The sequence below is a fragment of the Corvus brachyrhynchos genome, unplaced genomic scaffold (assembly GCF_000691975.1).
Source record: "Corvus brachyrhynchos isolate BGI_N302 unplaced genomic scaffold, ASM69197v1 scaffold56, whole genome shotgun sequence".
Classification (NCBI taxonomy): domain Eukaryota; kingdom Metazoa; phylum Chordata; class Aves; order Passeriformes; family Corvidae; genus Corvus; species Corvus brachyrhynchos.
Genome location: NW_008238664.1, coordinates 2,705,120 through 2,726,082, shown reverse-complemented (window position 1 = coordinate 2,726,082; position 20,963 = coordinate 2,705,120). Strand labels below are relative to the sequence as shown.

General features: G+C 39.3%; 1 long non-coding RNA gene across 2 annotated transcripts; it reads right to left on the bottom strand.

Moving 5' to 3' along the window:
- Positions 1–4,414: 4,414 nt before the first annotated feature.
- Positions 4,415–20,957, bottom strand: LOC108447559. Of its 2 annotated transcripts, XR_001863198.1 has the most exons (3): positions 18,704–20,957; positions 16,821–16,926; positions 4,415–9,500 (listed from the first exon to the last, which is right to left on the bottom strand). It is a non-coding gene; the product is annotated as an uncharacterized LOC108447559 (long non-coding RNA). The 2 variants fall into 2 exon arrangements; XR_001863197.1 differs by having other exon boundaries at positions 16,821–20,957.
- Between the last annotated feature and the right edge of the window lie 6 nt (positions 20,958–20,963).

Genomic DNA, 20,963 nt, shown 5'->3' with positions numbered 1-20,963 from the left:
TCCCCTCTCTGTTGGAGGTATCTTTAACATTTTCAGCATACACTCATGGTGTGGAACTTAGGATAACACACCTCTAACACACTGCCTAAATGATACGCTGTTGTTGTGAATGCAATAGAAATAATACATGTAGTGAAATTTGATGAGTTTCCCAGTTTTTCATTTAGATACAGTATCTGAGGGAATGGACTGAACAATATTTGGAAGTGGGCGGCTGTCTCGTTGTGATGTTTTCATAGCATGAGCAAGAAGAGACTTCTCTTTCTAAATGGACTGAACAAGGTTATTATGGAAGTGGTAAACAGACTGAACATCTTAAGGGTTGTTTTTGAACATTGTCAGTGGGAGAAGGGAGGAAGGTGGGGGGAGGAGGAGAGTTCTGAAGGTGGTATAATTTTTTTTTTTTTTCTTTCTTCTTTTAGGTCTGTTAATAAACTTCTTTATATTCTTTCAAGTTTGGTGCCTGCTTTGCATTTCTCCTAATTCTTATCTCACAGCAGATAAACAGTAATGAGTATTTTGGACCAAACCACTACACTAAATTGGTGTTTCCGCCCGGTTACAAACCGAACCCGCGACACTTGTCTAGTCAAGTTTTCACTCTATCTGTGGATGGAGATTTCAAGGTACAGCTCTATTCACTATAGAGATTGCAAACTTTGCTTACCTCTGTGCCCCCACAGGCTGATTTTGAGTAAAAGGCTGCATCATGGCCTGGTGCAAAATCGCAGGTGAAATGTGCCAGCATCCCTTTAGCACCTTACAAAGCACTAACAAAAGGATATACAACTAAAAGGTCCAAGGTCAAAGGAAGAGGTGTTGCCCTGTAAAGAGAAAGCCTTAGGGGAACTGGTACAATGTAGCAATTTGGGGAACTGGCACTGAACTGAACTCTTACTCGCTCCAACTTCACAGACTTACTCTTGGCCAGATACCTAAACCATTTGGCTCAGTATCATTCCAGAAGCAGTCACATTTTCAAAGTGATGCAACAAGGAAATAAATTACCTTTATTATGTGAAAAGCAATCACTGCGCAGTCTCTGAGGAAAAGAAATGTTGTAAGCAGGAGGCTGCATTTGTCTTGGAAAACTCAGATTCCAATAAATACAGGTGATTGTGCATGACTAATTATACACAGTCTTGTGCACAAAGTTATATCCAGAAAACCTGAGTATTTTATTATGGCTTGAGGACTCCTTGAACAGCTTTGAATTTCTTGCTGGAATTTAAAAAATAGTGCTGTGGCTGGCAGTCTCAAAGGACAACAAGTCAGATATAAGCTGTCAGGTTGGTAGGAAATATTATAGCCTTAGTTATTTTAAGAACCAACTAAAAAACTTCATTTTATTGTTTCTTCTTTTGTCTAACACCCCACACAGATACACACAGGTCCTCTGCACCCTTTAGAAACATTGAAAAACACTGATTTCATGCAGCTTGTTACTTTGTCATGTCCTAAGATACCTGTGCTTGAATCAGAGGGCTCACACTAACAGCTTCCCCTGTCCTTGCTCTTGGAAGAACATCAAGCTTTTGTGTACACCTGTGTACATGAGGGCTCTGCAAGGGAAGCTGTGCTCTCACAGCCAAGCCCCCACCCATGACCCTCTTGCTCCAGTCACAGAAAGATCACACAGCTGGCGAAATTGCTTTAGCCCTCCCAACCTCTGGCTGATACGAGGTTCATGTACTTTGACCATGGACACTACTGAAGTCCATTAATGGCCTGCTTTTATTATATTCATCCCCATCCACAGAAGTAGTTACCAAGGACCTGTGCTTTCCCTGTGACTCTTCCCAGCTGAGCTCTGCCTGGAGCCAGAAGGACAGTGCATATGCATACTGAGGAATTAAGATCAATTCCTCATCCTCACATGGCATTTTCACCGGCATTTTTGGAGATAACAGGGAGGGACCTTCTGCATAAATTAAAAAAAAAAAAGAAAAGGAAAAAAAAAAGAAAAAAAAAAAGAAAAAAAAGAACCTAAACAAATCCTTTGATAAGGGGTTAATAATTTCTTATTCTGTGTCCCATCAAGGAATACGTTTATTTATTGATCCTCTTTGTAAACTAGAAACAATTTTTTGGGCTCATAATTGCTCTGTATACTCTCCTGAAAGCTGTAAGATCTCCCACTAAAGGGAAGTGTAAAATTATTTGTACAATTGCTAACAAAATGGGATTCCGATTTAGGAGTGGAGTTCTGAATTGTGCTTATGTTAATACTAAAAACAATAAGAAATGTCATCTAGAATGATTGCTGGAAGTACCTTAAAGGAGCTCTCTTCGGACACCTCTGTTTATGAGTAGAAGAGCTTTCTTTTCCAGATGCACACACACAATCTGGGGAGCATTTCCTCTTGTTTTTGATTTTTTTCCCCTCTGATTGAAGTAACCTTTCCACTATGAGTGTATAGGTCAACAATCCTTCCTCTGCTACAGGAGCTCAATTCATTGCTGAAGGGAGGAATAAAAAAAGAAACATACTGGATCTAAAGGGAGCAACACTGCAGGTCTGAGCAAGACTTGCCCTTGGCATTTTCTCTTGCCCTGCTCTCACAGGCAAGCAAGGCTATAGGGGCCCTCTGTCAGTCTTATCGAAATACATTTCATTTGAAGGAAATGTTACCCTAGTCCACTGATGCCATAAAGAAAAATGTTGGTCTAAAGTTTAAAGGAGTGATCTCAATTGTGGAAAGGGCAGTGGCAAATTTGGGGAGGCTTTGCTTTGACCTCTCTTGATCTGGACTTTGTTGATTAATGCACACAAAGTGGCCCAAGAAAGAATCCAATTATGAAGTGATTAAGAATGCTGAACCAAACAGTCCCCCTGACTGGCCAAATGTGTGTGCCCTGACTGTGTGGAACAGAGGTACTCCTGCTCACACTCTGTTGCAGGTGAATGTAAAACAAGATTTTGGAGACTTCAGCTTCCCTTTTGGGAAACAAGGCTTCTGGAAGGAGTTGTTGTCATTGTACAGCTAGTTCTTCACTCCAAGGAATCCATTTCAGGGATGAGTTTTAAACATGTCAACAAATTACAGCACTGACATGAGTAATTTAGCATTTCTCACCAGTTTTTCCCCATACTATACATTGTCATTACAGTATGGTTTATTTTGATAGTAAATCAGAACTGAATGCAGAGTGGTCTTTCTCCAGGAAATCAGGCTCCAGCCCTCTGAGGTAAAGGAAAACCTTTAACACACATGTGATCTGTCCACTGTCCAGGAAACTTACTGGAAGTTCCCTGGTTTAGCCCATTCTTTTATGTGCAAAAGGAAATTGCTGACAGGAGTTCTCATGCTTAAGTTTACAGTTTTAAAAACACTTTTAATCGAAACCCCTTTCTGGTTTTACCTTTTTTTCCCCCTGAGTGCTCTGGCAAACAAACACAATAAAATTCTCTTCTGAATCTTCTCGAGCACCCTAATGTGGGCATTAGTGACCCAAAATTCCCCAGGCCTGGGACGCCGACACCTTGCAGATTTTTCTGAAAGTATAAGAGAGACATGGAGAATAAGGTGAGCTCTGAAAACCCTCTCCTGCCTATCTTTCCACAACTGACACAGTGAAAAGAAAAACATCACAGCAAATATCTGTTGCCTTTCTTCTACTGTCCCACCAGTCATCACCACGTGGGAAGGCTCTCCTGTTCCAGGAGCAAATAATCCCGGAAGGTAAAATATTGCTGAAATTCCAGGTTTTAATGGACCAAGGGATTCTCGCTTTCATTCTTGCTTCCCCATGGTTCCATTGCACAGGAAGAAAAGAGGATGCTCTGCTTGCCAGAGATGTTTACAGAAGCAATAAAGGCTTGCTGGCTTCCAAGGAGATGTTTAATGCAGTATCATCATCACTATCCTGGGGCAGGAGTGCAGCAGGAACTGTCAGCAAGATCTCTCCATAGGTGGAGGGATCAGTGCATAAAAACAAATGGCAGTGCTCAAGTATGTCAGATTTCATTTGAAAAGCAATTTTATTATGTGATTTCCAAGGTATCACTATTTCAGCTAAAGGAAAGAGTACTCTGAATTGATAGCATCCCATATCTTAATTGCTTGAGAGAGTATCTGCCAGTGCAGAGAAGAGCAAGAGGCTTTTAGAGTAATAATGAAATCACCTGCCCCTACTGCACATTTCATGAGTAGATCTCAAAATACTTCACGAGAGGAAGTCAACTTCACTATTTCTATTCTATAGAAGATGCAGTTGATATTGCAGTTATTTTTTATGCCTCCATACACTAGGAAAGGATTTTGTAATGGAACAAAGTCTTTTGTAATGGGTAAATCACTAGTATTTAATTAAGATAGCAACGGGTGATGCTCATCAGCAGTTTTAAAACATCCCTGACTCCACACCTTTGGGAATATCACTTTTATAGTCAAATAAGAAAATACACAAAACATAAGATTTGCATGGGAGCTTTATTATCTCTTTTATTTCCATAACTACCAATAAAGCCATTCCTCCTGGACAAGGAAGAATAAATATCTTCAATGCAGAAAGTTCAGTGAAGTGGCAGAATTATCTAATGGCTAATTTAAAGATGCACATAACCAGAGCAAAGAGGTGATAGCTCTTTATACCAGCTGAACTTGCATTTCCTGAATTCCTCCTCAGAAGCATGGTGTGTGTCTTTGATCACAGTACTTCTCTGAATCTCTGGTTCTGTTGGGGCAATGATTTGTTAAAATCTGACATTTTCAAGAATAGAAGAAAAGCATCTTGTTGCCAGTACTCTAAGTATTAGCCACATTTGAGAATGTAAGCTTGGTATTTTCTATGTGTGCTTGATACTGTATGGTATGCATGTGCACTCGGAGAATTTACTCCGAGATTTTGAGTTGCAATTTCTTGCTTCCAAGATTGTACATTTACAAGGAGTAGCTGCTATCTTGAATAGGTATCTCTACTCTTGTAGGACAGCAGCAGCTTCCTCTTTCTGCTCATCTTGTTCAACACTAAAAACAAACAAAACAAACCCCACCAAACCCTAAACAAATATCTACAGAAATCATCCCCAGTTCATTGTGAAACCCTCTCCTTCAGCATTTCTAACATGTAAATATTGTAATTAGGAATTGTCATGCAGGTCTACAGAAACCGTAGGTGAAAGCACCCTGAAAGTGATCCCACAAGTAGTCACAGTGTCATTCACTGTTTTGCTGAGCAGGCATTCCAAACCTAGCATGTGATCTTGTGTTCTTTCCTTAATTCCCGGGCTTAATATAACAGGAGAAAAAATGTAAGAGTTTGCTGCCTTAGTTCATAGTGCTATTAAATAAAGCTTTTAAAACAATCAAAATTTAGTTTTCTCCTCTTTTGAATGCCCTATTTCTCCCACTTAGTGAGACCTGATGTCTAAGAGCATGATTTGTTCCACTGAATTGGTAGGATTTCCTATAGACATACCCATGCTAGCTTTGGACCCTACATCTCCAATACCAGGGGCAGTACAGAATTCAGCCCAGAATATTCGAGCAGTGTTACCTCAGACCAGTTTTACTTTCTGCTCTAAACTTAGTGCTATTGCTATGCTGATATAAATTTCAATGAGCTGTAGTTAGAGCTAAGACAATGATTTTGTAAACCCTAAGGGGTTTTTTTCCCTCAAAGCTTGTTTTCATCCAGATATCTGATTTTTCTTAATCGGGTTTTTAATAAGTTTTTTCCCCTGCAATTTTGGGGCAGGAACAGAGAATAACTGCGCTACAAACCTATGTGGCACACCTTCTAGAAGAGTGTATTCTGCAATTGCTGGTGCTATTGGATCTTAGTGATTTCATGTAGTCATCAGAAATGCCACTGGTGAAGAAGCTCTGGAAGAGGGTGGCAGGGAGAGTAAACAGGGAGGACAGGCCAAGGAGGGTTGCTTGGGCAGTGAGGTAGCTCTCTTATTTCTCTACCATATCTGCTAAGCTAATGCCGGGAAATAATTCCTTTGTCATAGACAGTAACCTCCCAAATCCTACGAGAGCACACAGAAGCTGTTCCACAGCACCCTGTGCCTGCCAGCCCAGACAAATATGTGATGGGATAGGAGATCATGAGTCCAGGGTGAGAAACCACAAGGATGTATCATTCATTAACACCACCCACAGCCTGCCTGCAGATGTGGGACCTGAGAACAGAGTGCTCATGTGGAGAATGTCAGGAAGCAGAAGCGTGGTAGGCTGCCTGTGTTGGCAAGCGCGAGATTACCTAACCTATAGTTAGCATGCAGTGTAGGCAGGTTCTATTAGCAAAGTTCAGACCATGATGTGCTAATTAAAGAAGAGGTTGTCCTAGTTGCTAAGGCAATGAATGCTTTCAGTATTGCTGCTTCTACCTCAACCAAGCATGTTCTCAGCTGTCCCTTCAGTTGTGTTTGTCAGATAGATAGGTCAGGACTTGATATTGTTGTTTAGGGGATTACAGTGCTCCTGAGAGCTGATTTACACGTCAAGAGTAATAGGTGAAAAGAATGCCAGGAAGAAGTGGTTTAAAACACTGCTTTATGAGGTACCTGCCTGGGGACAAGTTCCTCTTAAAACTATGGGTTTAGGTTTTATTGTTTTGGTTTTTTAAGCTCAGTTCTGCTTCTTTTGGGAAAGATGCAGACAGGATGAGGAGATTTGTATGCTTTAAAATTGGTCTAACTGTCATCTTTCTGTAAGGAAGAGGCTGACTGGGTGTTGGAGCCAGCCCTAGAGTGAAGGAGATGTAATGGTTTGAATTTTTTATTAGTAAAGAAGCTGGCTGCCACCAGACAGGCATCTTGCTTAGCTTAGTCTCATGAGAAAGCATTGTCTGATTCATTATTCCTCTACCACAATATGTACTGTGCATAGGCAGCTGCTAGAAACCAAAGCATGCATCAACATCAACAGGAATGAAAACTGCATATTGTGAACTTAATGTGTAAGTGAAAAACAGTCTTCATGGGGCGGTCTACTGCTGGCTGCAAGTCCCACAGCAGCTCTGTCATCCTTCTTTCTCCATGTGAGATTTATGTCAATTCCAGCTTGAAACTTTACATGATTGTGTACAACATCTTCAAGGCAGTTTTTTTTTTCTTTCAGAAACCCCCTCACCAGTGCTATAAAACTTTCTTCTCTGTCACTTTCTGGGGAAATGGTTGTCTGGCTGTAACTCTGTGAGATTCCAGAGCCATGATCCTCCTGTGTCTTGGAGATGGGCAACAACAATAAAATTGTCAATAAGAGAAAATTGTGTCTGTCTTTGAGAGAAAATAGAGCTCTACTTCATCCCCAGTTTCCAGTATGCTGGGCCACTGTATTTTTTTCTTCTTAGGCTTTTATTCTCTAAAGTAATTTTCCTTTAGCTGCCTATTAGACTGAAGCAAATTCCCTTTAACTTCACCTGCTTCTCTCCTACCTCAATGCAAATGTTGCAGCATCTAGCATCACCCCTCCCTACCAGCCTGTTCGTTACCGCATCCTCCAAGGAATAAAGCTGCCATTTTCCAAAGACCCTTGAAGCCACAGAATTTCACTTCTAACTTCCTGAGGACTCTAACCCTAATGTGACATTTACTTATCTTTCTCTTAAAAATGCTCTCTCTACAATTTTATCTGGTCTAATTTTGCATTGCAAGCTCTGCATTATTCTTTTGCTAACTCAAATATTTCATCTGCAATGCATTCTGCAAAAAGGGGCTGTGAAACCCTCATAACACAAAAATCTTACTTGTACCTCAAATTGTACTTGACAAATGAGCAGGAACCTCTTGCTGCCCCAGACTCATAGAATAACTAAATCTGCCAGAATCTCCTGCTGCCTGCTGGAGGCAGACATGGACTGTTAGACTTTGAATATTTGGGATAAAGTTCTGAGAAAAAGAATTCCAGCCCACAACAGCTGAGCCTGAGTTCTTACCCTGAGTTAGTTTGTTTAGGTGAGTTGGTTGTTTTGGTCATTGATGTGGTTAGGGGTTTTTTTTCAAACAATCTTTCTGTTAAAGCTGGAAGCAGAAAGCATGAGACCTCGGTGGTATGTCTAAAGCAGCATTTTTATTTGCATTTTGGTGGGGGCTTCATCAGTTTACAAGGGGACAAAAGCTGCTGCAAATATTCTCATTATCTGCTTTGAGGAGAATTGTGAGTGCCCACACAGGAGAAACATTTGGCATAACTAGGTATTATTAGTCTCAGTGGTCAATGTTCATCAGGAGTTCATCCTGCCTGACACAGTCTTGGTCTGTGATGAAGCCTGGTGTGTCAGTCCTTGCCAAATTAACAGGAAACCAGGGAAAACAGATATTGCTAAAGACTTTTGCTGCATATAAAATGTACTAACCGTTGTAAAATCACTTGGAACAAGCTGCTTAGATAAGATGTTAATTCATTTATTGGATTTGCTGACATTTACCAGAGGAATTTACTTTGAACATAATTCATATTGGATACTAAAAGGGATAGGAGTCCTTGCAAGACACCAAGAGCTCTAAGAAATTGGGGATTGTTTTCTATACTGTGTTTATAAATCAAATATATCAGTCCCTGCTTACATTCTGAGTTCATTCATACTCAGAGACAATATATATAAAATGTCCTCTCCTTTTCATAAGCAATCAGATCAGGGATAGGCTCAGATCTTTTATCTTGACTTCACTCTTGTATGTAACATTTGGAGACTGACTGACCACTTACTGCACAAGCTCAGAGTGGGCAAGAGCCAGCATAGCTGTTTTGCCATTCCCATTTAACCTCTACAGAATGATCACTATTTTACTCACTAATGTTCCGCTGTCATCACATTTACTGGTCTTCCTATTCAAGTTGGTTACTGATGGGACAGTTGGCCTCAATAGTTAATAACTTGTCAAATGAATCACTACTTCCACTTGTGAGACACACCTTTAGTGGTATAAAAAGTGTACTGCATTTCCAGGGAGGAGGTTACAAAATTAACTAATGGTATTTTGAATATTTCACAAGTTGGATGAGATTGTTGAGTTAGTCATTCAGCACACTGGGAAAGCTGTGAGCTGCAATGATCTTTGTAGCCTTCCATGTTTATTCTCTGTGATTTTCCCCTAGATTTCATCCTAATTACTTCCTTCAGTTCTCTGAAATATCAAAGAACATTCTTCCTTCATTCTTTGCATTTATTTTTTCATAGGTCTCTGGCTCCATTGTTCACCTCCACATTTTCTTTTACCATGCTGCAATTTCTTCTTCCTGATATATTCCTCTCTCCACCCCCTCCTTTCCCCCCCCCTCCCCCATGTGTTCTTAATACTTATTTTCATTCCATTTTGGAGATCTGCATTCAAGGACCATCATCTTGCTCAGATATTCTCAACCTCCTCCAGAGTCCAGGTATCTGTCACTGCTCCTTAATCCTCCACCAACCTGTCCCTGCTTATGGCTGGAGCATTGGCTTCTTGTCACAGTCGTAGAGGAAAGAGCAACAGTGACTTTTACTGTTGGCAGCCATCCTTCTTTTCCTCTCATGTGTTTCTTCTCATGTAGCAATTGCCATCAGTTCTGGGCAAACAATGAAAAAGTCACCAGACTGGCAGTTTTACATTTTCCAGCATGCTGTTATTACCAGCACCTTAGGGGTTGAGTTCTGTGTTAGATACCAAAGATACCAAAGGCATATTAAGATTATGTAATGTTCCAATCAGGTTGTGTCATTTTGCTAAAGGAAAAAATCCTCTTATGGGCATTCCCTATGCTTTTTATAGAATAGCAGTGTTAAAAAAAGGCTTGCTAAATTTCAGTGCCTACAACAGTATGAGCATTTAAATGTGTCTATTCCCAGATGAGAACCAGCATTAACAATGAGTTAGCTTTTAGACTAAATCCCACCAACGCAAGCCATAAAAGGAAAAAAAAAAAAAGAGAAATCAAGCAATAAGCAGCAAAGTTCTTCAGTGATTTGTCTGTGCTTGACACAATTGTTCTTTATTCTGGCTACCTTTTACTCCCTCCCACTGCCCAGATGTTTGCACTTGCAGCCATGAATAACTGCTTTTAAAAAAGTCAAGGGAATCTGGAAATATATGAATAGATGAGAAATTTAGGAAAGGGATTCCAATAAGTAGAAAAGTACAAAACTTCCCCTCTGAAGAAAATGTGTCAACAGGAAAATTACCTCTGTATCATATACAGGTTACTACCTAAGAACTTATTTCGCAAATCAGTGTTTTCATAATAGCAGTAGTAGATTCCACCTAACTAGTTCTTTTTTACTACTGCACCCTTTGATTCCCTCTGGAACAATTTCTTATGTGATAATTGTTTCAGACTGTTTAATTCTGTTCATCCTGACTGTTCTCTCAGTGGTGATAGCTGCAATCACAGCTGGTTTTCCACGGCCCTGGTATACCTCACCTGGTCCACACATGGTGCTGCTCTGCTGCAAAGGTTTACATAATCCTTTAAAAGCCTTCTTGATTTCCCTGTGAAAACCGACAATATGCAGTGCTCAGCATATCTGTATAGCTTTTCCAGAGTTTAGGTCTCAGCACCCATAGCCTTTGGTGACTCACTGAGGCTAGAGATGGGATCTTTGGTCTTGTCCCAAAGAGTCAGACCTCTGCCGAGTCACAGCATTTGCAACAAGCTCTGGAAAATTTCTGAGCTCTTGCAGCTTGACATCACAAAAGTATTTAAGTATAAAGAATCTATTTGAGATCATTTGCAGTGACTGGTAAAATTCACTTGCAAGTTCCTCTCCTCTGAGTTCTCTTCATTGGGACTTATTTTATACAGCCTGTTCAGAATTCTGATTTCCATTTGTTTGGGGCACAGCTTTTAACATGGATACCAATTAGAAGCTATGTAATTTTTCTCATTAACAGCCTTAAATAATCAGAAAGACCTTTGTGCCCACATTTCCAGCAACTACATTCCAGCCTGGTGTACCATGGTGTTCATTTCACCTAAACTTTCTAAGTGCATGATGCAGCTCTTTGATTCAGTCCTCTTTGCTCACTGCCCAGTCCAAGTCTACACTGCAATGCTATTTCTGGTGTCTGGTTTGCTTTGAGACTGTCTTCCAGCAGTTTTAAACAGCCAATGTACTGCTGATTTGCTGCATTAGGAACTCGTGTCTAAGTCTCAGGAAAGCAATAGGTCTGAGCAGCACTACCAAAGGCAGAGCTGGGAAGAGTCAGAGTAGCTACAGGAAGAGGCTAAGGAATGAATTGTACATTCTACCCAACTGCAAACTGCTTTATTCTACTACCCAGCTTAGCCTTGTCAGGCTGACAATATCGTGTGAGATCCCCAGGCACTTGTTTTTTGCCCTGAAGTACTGCTGAGAGACATTTGGAATTCTGACACTCAAGTTGGCAGTCTGGTGTTGAAGAATGGATCCTTCAGAAATGTGGTAAAGTTTCAGCACTGCCAGCTGAAGATCTGGTGCTCAGTGATCAGGAGACCAATGAAGTTTCAAAAGCTACAGATGGAAATTTTCTTTTTTCGCTTACCTACTCAGAGGAGTAGGTGTGAATTTAAACTGGTGGGGACAGGATATTTTTAGTATTGGAGTTTAGTAATTTCTACTAACTACTTGTCCTCCTGCATTTGCTCTTCCTACTTCATCCATATATTTCTGTCCCTGGTGAAATGACACACGCGTAATGGAAAGCATATCGCTTTCAGACTCCTAGAGTGAGCAGCCCTAACAAATCGACACAATGTTTTGAGACAAGCTTCTTCAGTCTTCAGAGAAAGGCTGGTGACCCTGGGCTTACAAATGTAAGGGAGGGAAAAAAAGAGAAAAGTATCAACATGTTTGCATCAAAATTAACGGCAAGTACAGAGTTGTGGGGATACTGACTTTGTTGTACAATCCTGTCATTCAAGGAAGGTTGATCAGTGCAATATATGTAGAGATTCTAGCATAGAAAGAGTCATTTTCTCACTAGACTTGGTGTGGAACAGCACAGCTGCCCTGTGCACAAGCTGGAGACTGGGTCTAATGAAATTTTCTTCAAAGGATGCCTTTGAAGTAGCACGTTAAGCATCAGTTCTATCAGAGATGTACACTATGCTGAAACTCCATTGCACTGCATATCTGAGGCATATTTGTGATGTCTCAAGCTCTCCGGCCAACCTAAACATTTTGTGACAAACACCTTCAAGCATGTCCTTCTTCTGAGGCTACTCTTTGCAGCAGAGGAAACTCAAAATTAGTATTTTCCGAGAGGCTGCCTCCTCTCCTAGCAGAAGGAACGCAGGTCTAGAAAATCAACTGGAACATAATATTAATTCAGCTGGTGTAATTGCTCTTTAAAATCAGCCTTCTAATGTCTTAAGACAGTATTCTCTGCTTGTTCCTCTGCTGGATTTCACATTTTGTCACCTACAGTTAGTTATTTAGAGGTTTCTCCAGCCTAAATGGTTCTGTGATTGTGTGTTATGGACATTCTGCTATCAGTTACTGCAGGAAAGGTAGGCCACACCTTTCTTTGTTCTGAGCCTAAATCTGCTCAACAGTACAAAGGTTATCAAATTAATTATTGTGTGCACCTGATTACTAGAACATATAGCAACTGATCTACTGAGGTAATGGGGCAGATGGATGGAAGTCAAGCAGTAACAGCTGTATCTTATAGCAGCCAATTTGTCACGCAGGTGTCACTTGCATCTAAGCCTTTACCATGTGAATGCTGGTGGATAGGACTGTCTTTCTGCCAATGTCCTGTTACAGCAATGCTGTCAAAATATTTTTCAAAAAATGTCATTTATTAATGGCCTAGTTTCTTAAAAAATGCTTAGAAGGGAGAATATCTGTTGTATTATTTCAGGGATCAAACCCCAAATCTGATGGCAGAATTATATTCTAACTGTAGCCTACGACAAATACGAACAGTTTGGACTATCATAGTATTCTGAGACCTTCAATGATATCTTGGCATCTGACTTTTACTTGTGCCTATTAGTAGGTTTTGGGGTTTTTTTTCATAGATGCCATCATTAGAAAGAAACTATGAAAAAAAGCTTCCTGTTCATATAGGCACTTGTGAGCAATGCAGTCAGTACAAGGCTTGAAACAACAAAATCTTTATTGAGACTCTATCTTCTCCATTCCTCTTGTGTAATATCCAGCCTTTCCCATCAAAGCTACATTAATAGAACATTGCTGTGGTTGAAAACTCAAGTATACAAAATTAGGAAATGACAACTAAGTTCTCACATGCAAAGAGATTTTGATACCCCTTTTTCAGATTATAACACAATTATTAATTACATGATGACAGAATGATTTCTACCAGACCCTTACTCTATTTGATATGCAAAAAGATCAGGTGCCGACTTCACAGCACTCTTAGGTATCCTATCTTAGCAACATCTGATTTCTTCACCCAGACAATCCTGCTTTTCATCTTGTATCCCAACACCCCATCAAATCTCTTTTGTTCTCTTTCTGTCTCCTATTGAAGAAATAAACTCACCATTGTTAATTCCAGTATCCATCCCTACCCAGGCTTGATTAGAGAGAGGTAACCAGTTTAGAAAAACTCAGTTTTGCTCTTGCAGTGGTGAAGAGAAAAGAATATTTTTTAAAAATCATTTGCTGTCAGGGATCAGCAGATGTAAAGCCTGGTAATGATTCCAAGGAGAGTGAGCTTTCTTAGCTGCTGCATTAGTCAAGAAAGAAGCAGAGGTCTGAGCTTACTTTATGGGTATAGATTCTTTAAGGATGCAGCTGTTCCCTTTTATCAACTCTCTACTAAGCACATACAGATTTTTAAAGGCTCAGTTAAGTAAAATCCTTCTCTTTTTTTTTTTTTTTTTTTTTATGCTTCCAGACTGGTATCATTGTTCCCTAGCAGAATTCTGAAAAGATTTATAAACCATCACTAGTTCTGAGGCTCCAGCTGCCAATCACCCAGTAGTAAATGTCCCAACACCTCTCAAACTTATCACAGATTATAGTGCTGAAAGAGGACTTGCACTAATCCTTCCTTTCAATGAGGTAATTGATAAAAATGGGGTAATAATGAAGCTGAGTGATTGCCCTAGCAAAGCTATCACTGTACTTGGTATAAATGCGTCTCCCAAGGAGAGGCTCCTTTCTCACCTAGAGTTGGGAGAAGGTAAGGAAATACAGTTCCTCCTGCTGATGATCACTTGTCTTGGCTGCATCTATTTTGCACCTGGTTATGCTGAGTGAAAGAAGGTGGACAAAAGTTTCAAAAGGCCATTGGCATCAAGTCTGGTATCGGAGAAACCTCTCAAGTTATAACCTCTCATTGGAACTGTTGTAATGTCAAGCTGACATACAAACAATAAAGTAGCACACCTGGAAATATTTTCAAAATGAGCAAAGGACACAGTGCCAGGATAGTTTTTTGATTCCAGCATTGAGCTCTTGTATGTTGGTTGGAAAAGTGTTGTTTAACTCTTCCCTTAACTGACTAAAATGTGTGCTGATTTCACTGGAAACTTTGCTTGGTCTGGTAATTTCTTTCAGGTGATGCAGGAACCATGAATTCTGACACCATCCATGGTGTAAGTAAAAGCTTATTCCTTTCCTCAGTAAACAATCTGATAGAGACTGCAATTTTAGAGGAAGCAGCAATGCTAGCAGCTGTGGGGCTGCCAAGCTCAGAAATACAAGTACACATCCAGAGTGTAAAATGTCTTCTGAATTTGTTGGGCATTTTTTGCGTCTGAGACTGGATTCCTTCAATGTCACCTTCAGACTCTGAAGGTCTGTCCTTTTCCTGGCCTTGTCTGCTTGGCCTCTACTATGTCTGACAGCTTTAGCTTCACCCAAATCAACGGAAAACCCCCTACCATGTCAAGATACAGTCTGAATCACAGAATATTGAAGTGTTAAAGTACTACTCTGAAAAAGAGGTGTTTAATGTTGACAGGTTCATTGGCACTGGTATTGGTCTTGCCTTGTTGCCTGACCTTAGCATCAACTTCCCTGTAACTGCTGTTGAGACTGAGGAGGATTATCCTTGTTACTGACAGTTTCACTGCTGAGATGGGGTGACCTGTCCTATTCTTTTGCCAATGGAGCAAGTCCAGATCATAGCTCACAACTTCTGAAATGTCAGCAAGAACACAGAAACTTTCTTTAGCACTGACAGTCCTGGGCAGAGAGCGGGATGCAGCTCACAGTCACACCTCATCCCCAGCAAAAGAACATTTTTGTTTTTTCACAGTACATTTCTAAGATACACAACCACCTGTGGCCACTAAACGAGTTCATGTTCGCTGTTCAGACTATGCTCCCTGTTTACATTCAGAAGCATGTGCATACATTTCCATTGTGATTTTGTCTCACAAGGACAAGAAAGTGGACTTTCTTCTGTCAATTTTGTTAAACTGCCAGAAAACTTTCATATTGGACATTCTTCCTGTTGCAGTGGCCAAAATGCAAATAAGCCTGAGTCACTAGTCAGGATCTGGGGTTTATTTTACTCTCCCTTCACTGGAAAGTAGCAGCTATAATGCGCTTCGGCTTTCTAGAGAAATCCTCCTAGAAAATATTTAAAACACAACCTTCATTGGGAAAAATATGGAACTTCTAGGATTTGACTGATAATTATTGTCTTTTATTTTTGGCCAAAACCTTCCCTGTTTGATGCATTAGGCAGTGATCCTTATAAATAAGTTTGGGGTCATTTCTTTTCCCACAGTACCTGTTTTTAATCCAGGTACTTTTTCATACAGATTCCAAAGGCATGACCATCAATACAAAACTTCAAATTATTTTAACAAGTCTTGATATCATGCTTTAACTTGTTACAGGATCTATGTTTTTATTATTCAGCCATCTATACATTTTATATTTACACTTAAGTCTTTAGTCCTGTATAGATTTATTTTTTGGTCAGACTTAAAACAGCTTTATCATCAAACCAGTGTAAATGTGACAAAGGCCAGATGTGTTACTACTGACACCTGGGTACCTAAAGAAGCAATCCAAGCATTCATAAGGCAACCTCCAAACATGCCTAACCCACGGAGTCAGGGACATAGGAGCTGACACACAGTGTTGGTCATAAAGGACATTCCTTGAAGTGAACAGAACTTGAATGGACATCTTAACATTGTTTACATAATCATTATTAGGCTCACTGTTGGTGGTTGTCTGAAGAGGCTATTCCACAGTGGGAATAATTCATTTCTCACAGGTATTCTCTGAGTTCACATAACTGGCAGTTATTCCTACATTCTGGAAAAAACACTGTCAATGCTGTCAGTGAGGGAATGAGCCTTCCTCCTCTCTTAAAAAAAAAGACACCACTCTTCAAACTTCTGTATGGTCAGGTTCCTTTCTAATTAGCATCCTGGCTCTGGGGAGGCCTGTATTGGTAACACTTTCAGGAGGTAATGGAGCCATCCTGGAAACAATTAAACCTTCCATGTATAAAACAGATACTGCTAATGGAAAAAAAAGTCTTCTTGCAATTAGGCAGAATATCCTCTTTTTCACCAGATAGTGAAAAGTGTCCTTAGATGAATTAAAATCTAAATGTGTAAGGCTAAGACTGGAGGGATAATACATCCTGTGCTTTAATATTTCTAGAAAGGCTGGCAGATATTAATTACACAGATCTACAATTCAGTTAAGGCTTTTCATAGTCTCAGCATTCACACTGCAGGGCAATAAATGGCCAAGTGTAACAAAGGAAACACAGTAATAAGAAAGAGACACTATATCCACTGTTTGCTTGGCAGTGAGGTGCCAATAGAAACAATTATTAAAACAGAACCTCATAAAACTCTGTGTGTGTGTATGTTTCCCCAGAATATAGACTAGGACATAAAGGATAGTTCAGCTTGAATTGCACTGAAATCTATGCAGCTGCTCCACTGACTTTGACATACCTTGATTTACGCTTAAGAGTGCCTGGGTCAGTTTCCCGCTCCTAGCCAGTGAAACTTAAAATTATTTTAAAGTTTGTCCAGTGCTGCTTTTCTTTCCCAGATGATTCTGTAAAGACAATGATAGATGTTAATACAAAGCAATTATATGGTACTGTAAATTATCCAAAATTTTGCTGCAAATAGCATAGGTGTTAAGATTCCTTTGTATAAAAAAATCCTGTGTATGAGATTAAGTATTTTCTAAGTTATGCATGTCATATTATCAAAAGTCATCAATTATTACTGTAAGTAGAAATACAAGATTGACCACAAACTTAAAGAAGTACTATCAGCCTGAAGTCAGATTATCTTCATAAAATTAAAGTTGCATCATATTTATTCTGCATATCTTCACTAGTTTTCATTGTTTTAAAATCACTAAACCTTAAAAAAGACCAACCAAAAAAGCAAAATCCCCCAACTTTTCTCTAAATGACTGAATCCAAACAAATGGAAAGTAGTAAATGGCAACAATGAAAGAAAAGTACACAGAGAATTCTGTCAGAAATATAAACAAATGTATTTCTTTCACAATGTCTTTGTTATAAGGCATAACAATGTGCAAGCCTCTAGTATGGGTGTTTACCTCTTTACAACTAGAAGTACAACTGAAATCTAGGAGAAACCAACATGAAAATGAAATGAATACAGAACAACCTATGTCAACTGTTTCTAATCTAAACCATGGTCTGAAAACTATTTTGGTATAAGAAAAATGATTCCTGAATTAATAACCACATTTCCTTTGCATTCTGAAAGTTTAAGGTTTTCATGATGTTTTCTGGTTATTTAAAGGCATTTGGTTTACCAGTCTTTATTTTTTTTCCAGTTCCTATAATCCCAGGCAATTTGAATCTTGCTTAGGTTTGGTTGACTTTACTTTTTTCTTTTCTGTTACATGCACAGGAAAATCTCCATTAAATTTTAATTTACTGCCCACTGTGGACAGCATACGTAACAAAGCTTCTACTTCATGCTCAAGAACCAGGAATTTACTTTTCCGGAGTAGATTAAATTTCACTCATTTCTTGTCTGAAAGCCCTTTCCTACTACAAAACATGCCAGGCAGCCTGTTCTGCAGTAGTCCTGTACTCATTGCAGTGGCAGATGGTAACAAGCATCTCAAGGGTTAGGACTTGCTTCAGACTTTTGGTCTTGCTCTCCAGGCTCTCATACTATCAACAAGTTGAGCAATTTAGCATTTAGAAGAGAAGCGATTCACAAACAAAGAGTCACAACCTTCTGTGGCTCGGTTAGCACAATCCAGCCTGCTAAATCAGATTTGAATTTCTATTTGCTGTGAGAACACCCTGAATGGTTGATTTTATGAAAAGTAGCTATTTCATCTACTCCACATGAAAGAAGGCAATGGAGAACTTCGCTTAGTCCATGCATATCCCATATCTTGAGCGTGACACAGCCGCATCTACCTCACTAGGTATTTAAAATGCTGATTAGCCACAGGAGTGTGTGTGTGTAGGAATGGGGACAAAAAAACCTCCTGGTTTTCAGGAATATTTTAGCTTCTATTTCAACTGGCACATAATGCACTATTTAAAGTAGTAATGCACTTTTCAGTCGCCTCCTGAACAAAGCACTGTCTTTTTTTCTTAAAAGACCTCATAGTGGTTGAATTCAGCTAGAACAATGAAGCAACTGTAAGAATGTAAAAAGGACTTCATTGGTGTTAAATGGGAGATGAACTTCATGCACTTTTGTAAGTTTGAATACTTGTGGGCCTTACACCTTCCTTTCACATAAAATGGTTATATTGAAAGTAATTTTGTTTTTTTTATCAAAAACAGATAATCTGTAAGTGTGTAGGGTCTTATGAACAGACTTACTACGATTTTATTTACTGATGTCCTGGTGTAGCGAAAATATCATCATTTGTCTGAAGTTCTGAACTGTAATGCCTTTATCTCCTGTTCCAGTAAGGAAAAAATGAGATCAAATACTCATGTTATAATTTTACATCAGTATAAATCAATCCTTTAAGAAAATCTCAAAATTTACATGTTTATATTAAGAAATGAAACATCTGGTTTACAAAATTTTTAAATAGTAGGACTGTTAAAGCTTTGAGTTTTTTTGACCTAAAGAAATGATCACTTAAGAAAAAAAAAAAAATCTGTGTGCTTGACATTACTCTAGGTTTTACATTTTTTTTGGTTTTTTTTGCTTGTTTTCTTTAAAATGAAAATAGACACCTCACTCCAGAACCTGTGTAGTTTCTAGAGAAACCTTCCTCATGGTTGAATGACATCTGAAATGCAAATATTTGCATCTAATGTTTTCTACCTGTCCTCGGCATAAGTATCCTTCTGCACTGTTTGTTTACTCTGTGTCCAAAGCAATTGCCACATCAAGATTTTCAAGGACAAAGACTGATGGAGCAATTTTATTGTGACTATGAAAAATATTACTTGCTTATAAACACAATTTCTGAGAAACCCTATCTTCATAGGCAGTCACTCCTCCTGTCCCTGTAAGGTTTTGTAACCTCGTGGTAAGCATTCTCAGCTAGAGCCTCTGACAAACGGTGCTCTGGATTTGGACAGCTGTCGTCCTTTTGTGAGTAGGTCACCAACCTGACAGATACAGAGCAATTTAAAGTAAGACATTTTGTTCCAGTATGAAGGTCCATCATTTGTCATGTATGGTGGTATATTAGATAATCCTAATAATCCATGCTGTTCTTAAACCCTAAGAATTTTTGTGGGTGCTGAGAGTTCCCTGCTCTAAACAGAAGAACATTAAGAACCTCCAGAAATTGTTCAATATTTTGTAGGACCAGACTCTGGCAAATTAGTAGTTTTGAAGACATAGCATGAGGCTGGAAGCTATGGAACTGCTGAAAATTCTAGTAACAGACAGTGGACAACCTGGTTTTCTTAATAATGAAGCTGTGTACACAGTCCTGCTTCCTCCTCCCTACATCCCCAGAAATTCGTCCATTGTGACTGTCACCAAAGCAGTTACAATCCTTCCACAGTGCAACAGAACATTAATACTTGAAGGCTGATCCGTTAGCTTCACATAGGAGAGAGAATTAATCAGTTCAGTATAGCTCATTTCTGGCTTTGATCTGCTCATGTAAATAATGAGCACAATAGACACCAATCTGTAGGTTACCACAGCTATTCCAGAAAATCCTTCCTATCAGAACTAAATTATTTTTACAGATAAGCAGACTTGTTGTTTTTATTTTTTCCCTGCAAAATGCTCTCCTAGTTACCACAATATGTCAAAATTTTCAGTTAGTAACAATTATGTGATATCACTGGCACCTCCAACATCATGATTTACTTCAGTTCATCTGATACCCCTCTTGCCTAAAGCATCAGGAAACGGATGCTGAGGGTGGCAGAATAATAAGTTTGATGAACCAATACCTTAATGAAGCCTGCCAAATACTATCTTCCTATGAATAACCTGTTCCAGAGTTCACAATACCTTGGTACAGTATACTGCAAAACATAATTTCTACCCAATAAAGAAACTTCTGCATGAGTTACAGCATTCCAGCAGCTGATGTAATGAGAGAAATTAGCATTCATGGCATCTTCTAGAGAACACCACTTTTCTCTTAAACTATTCCCTTATCCTTCTAGAAGAAGAAAGCAGTTAAGTCCTGATTACTAACCCAATTACTCATACTTTTGATTATTTACATTGTTACTCAAAGCACACGTATACTTTCCTTCATCTTCCATTCTAAGAATGGATCAATGCCTTTCTAAAATCGGATTGTACGCACATTTGTAAATTTCTCTTCTCCTTGCATATTCCTCTTGGAATTTCAGGCACCCTCTACAGCCATACACACATACAGTCCTCTCAGTATGCTGATATATCGCAACACTCCATTTTACACCGCTAACAAAATAAAATTATGAACAAAAAGAACACCAGAAAAAAAAAAAAGGCGTTGATGGTTGCTCTATACGCACAGGAAAAAACAAACAAACAAACAAAACCCCAAAATGTGCGCTTATCACTTGACTCTCAGCAGCTGCCAGCACGCAGGAACACATCGCAGGGACACGCTCCGCCACATGTAAGCCAAAAGCCGTCATATTTATTCATTCCTGACGCGGTACC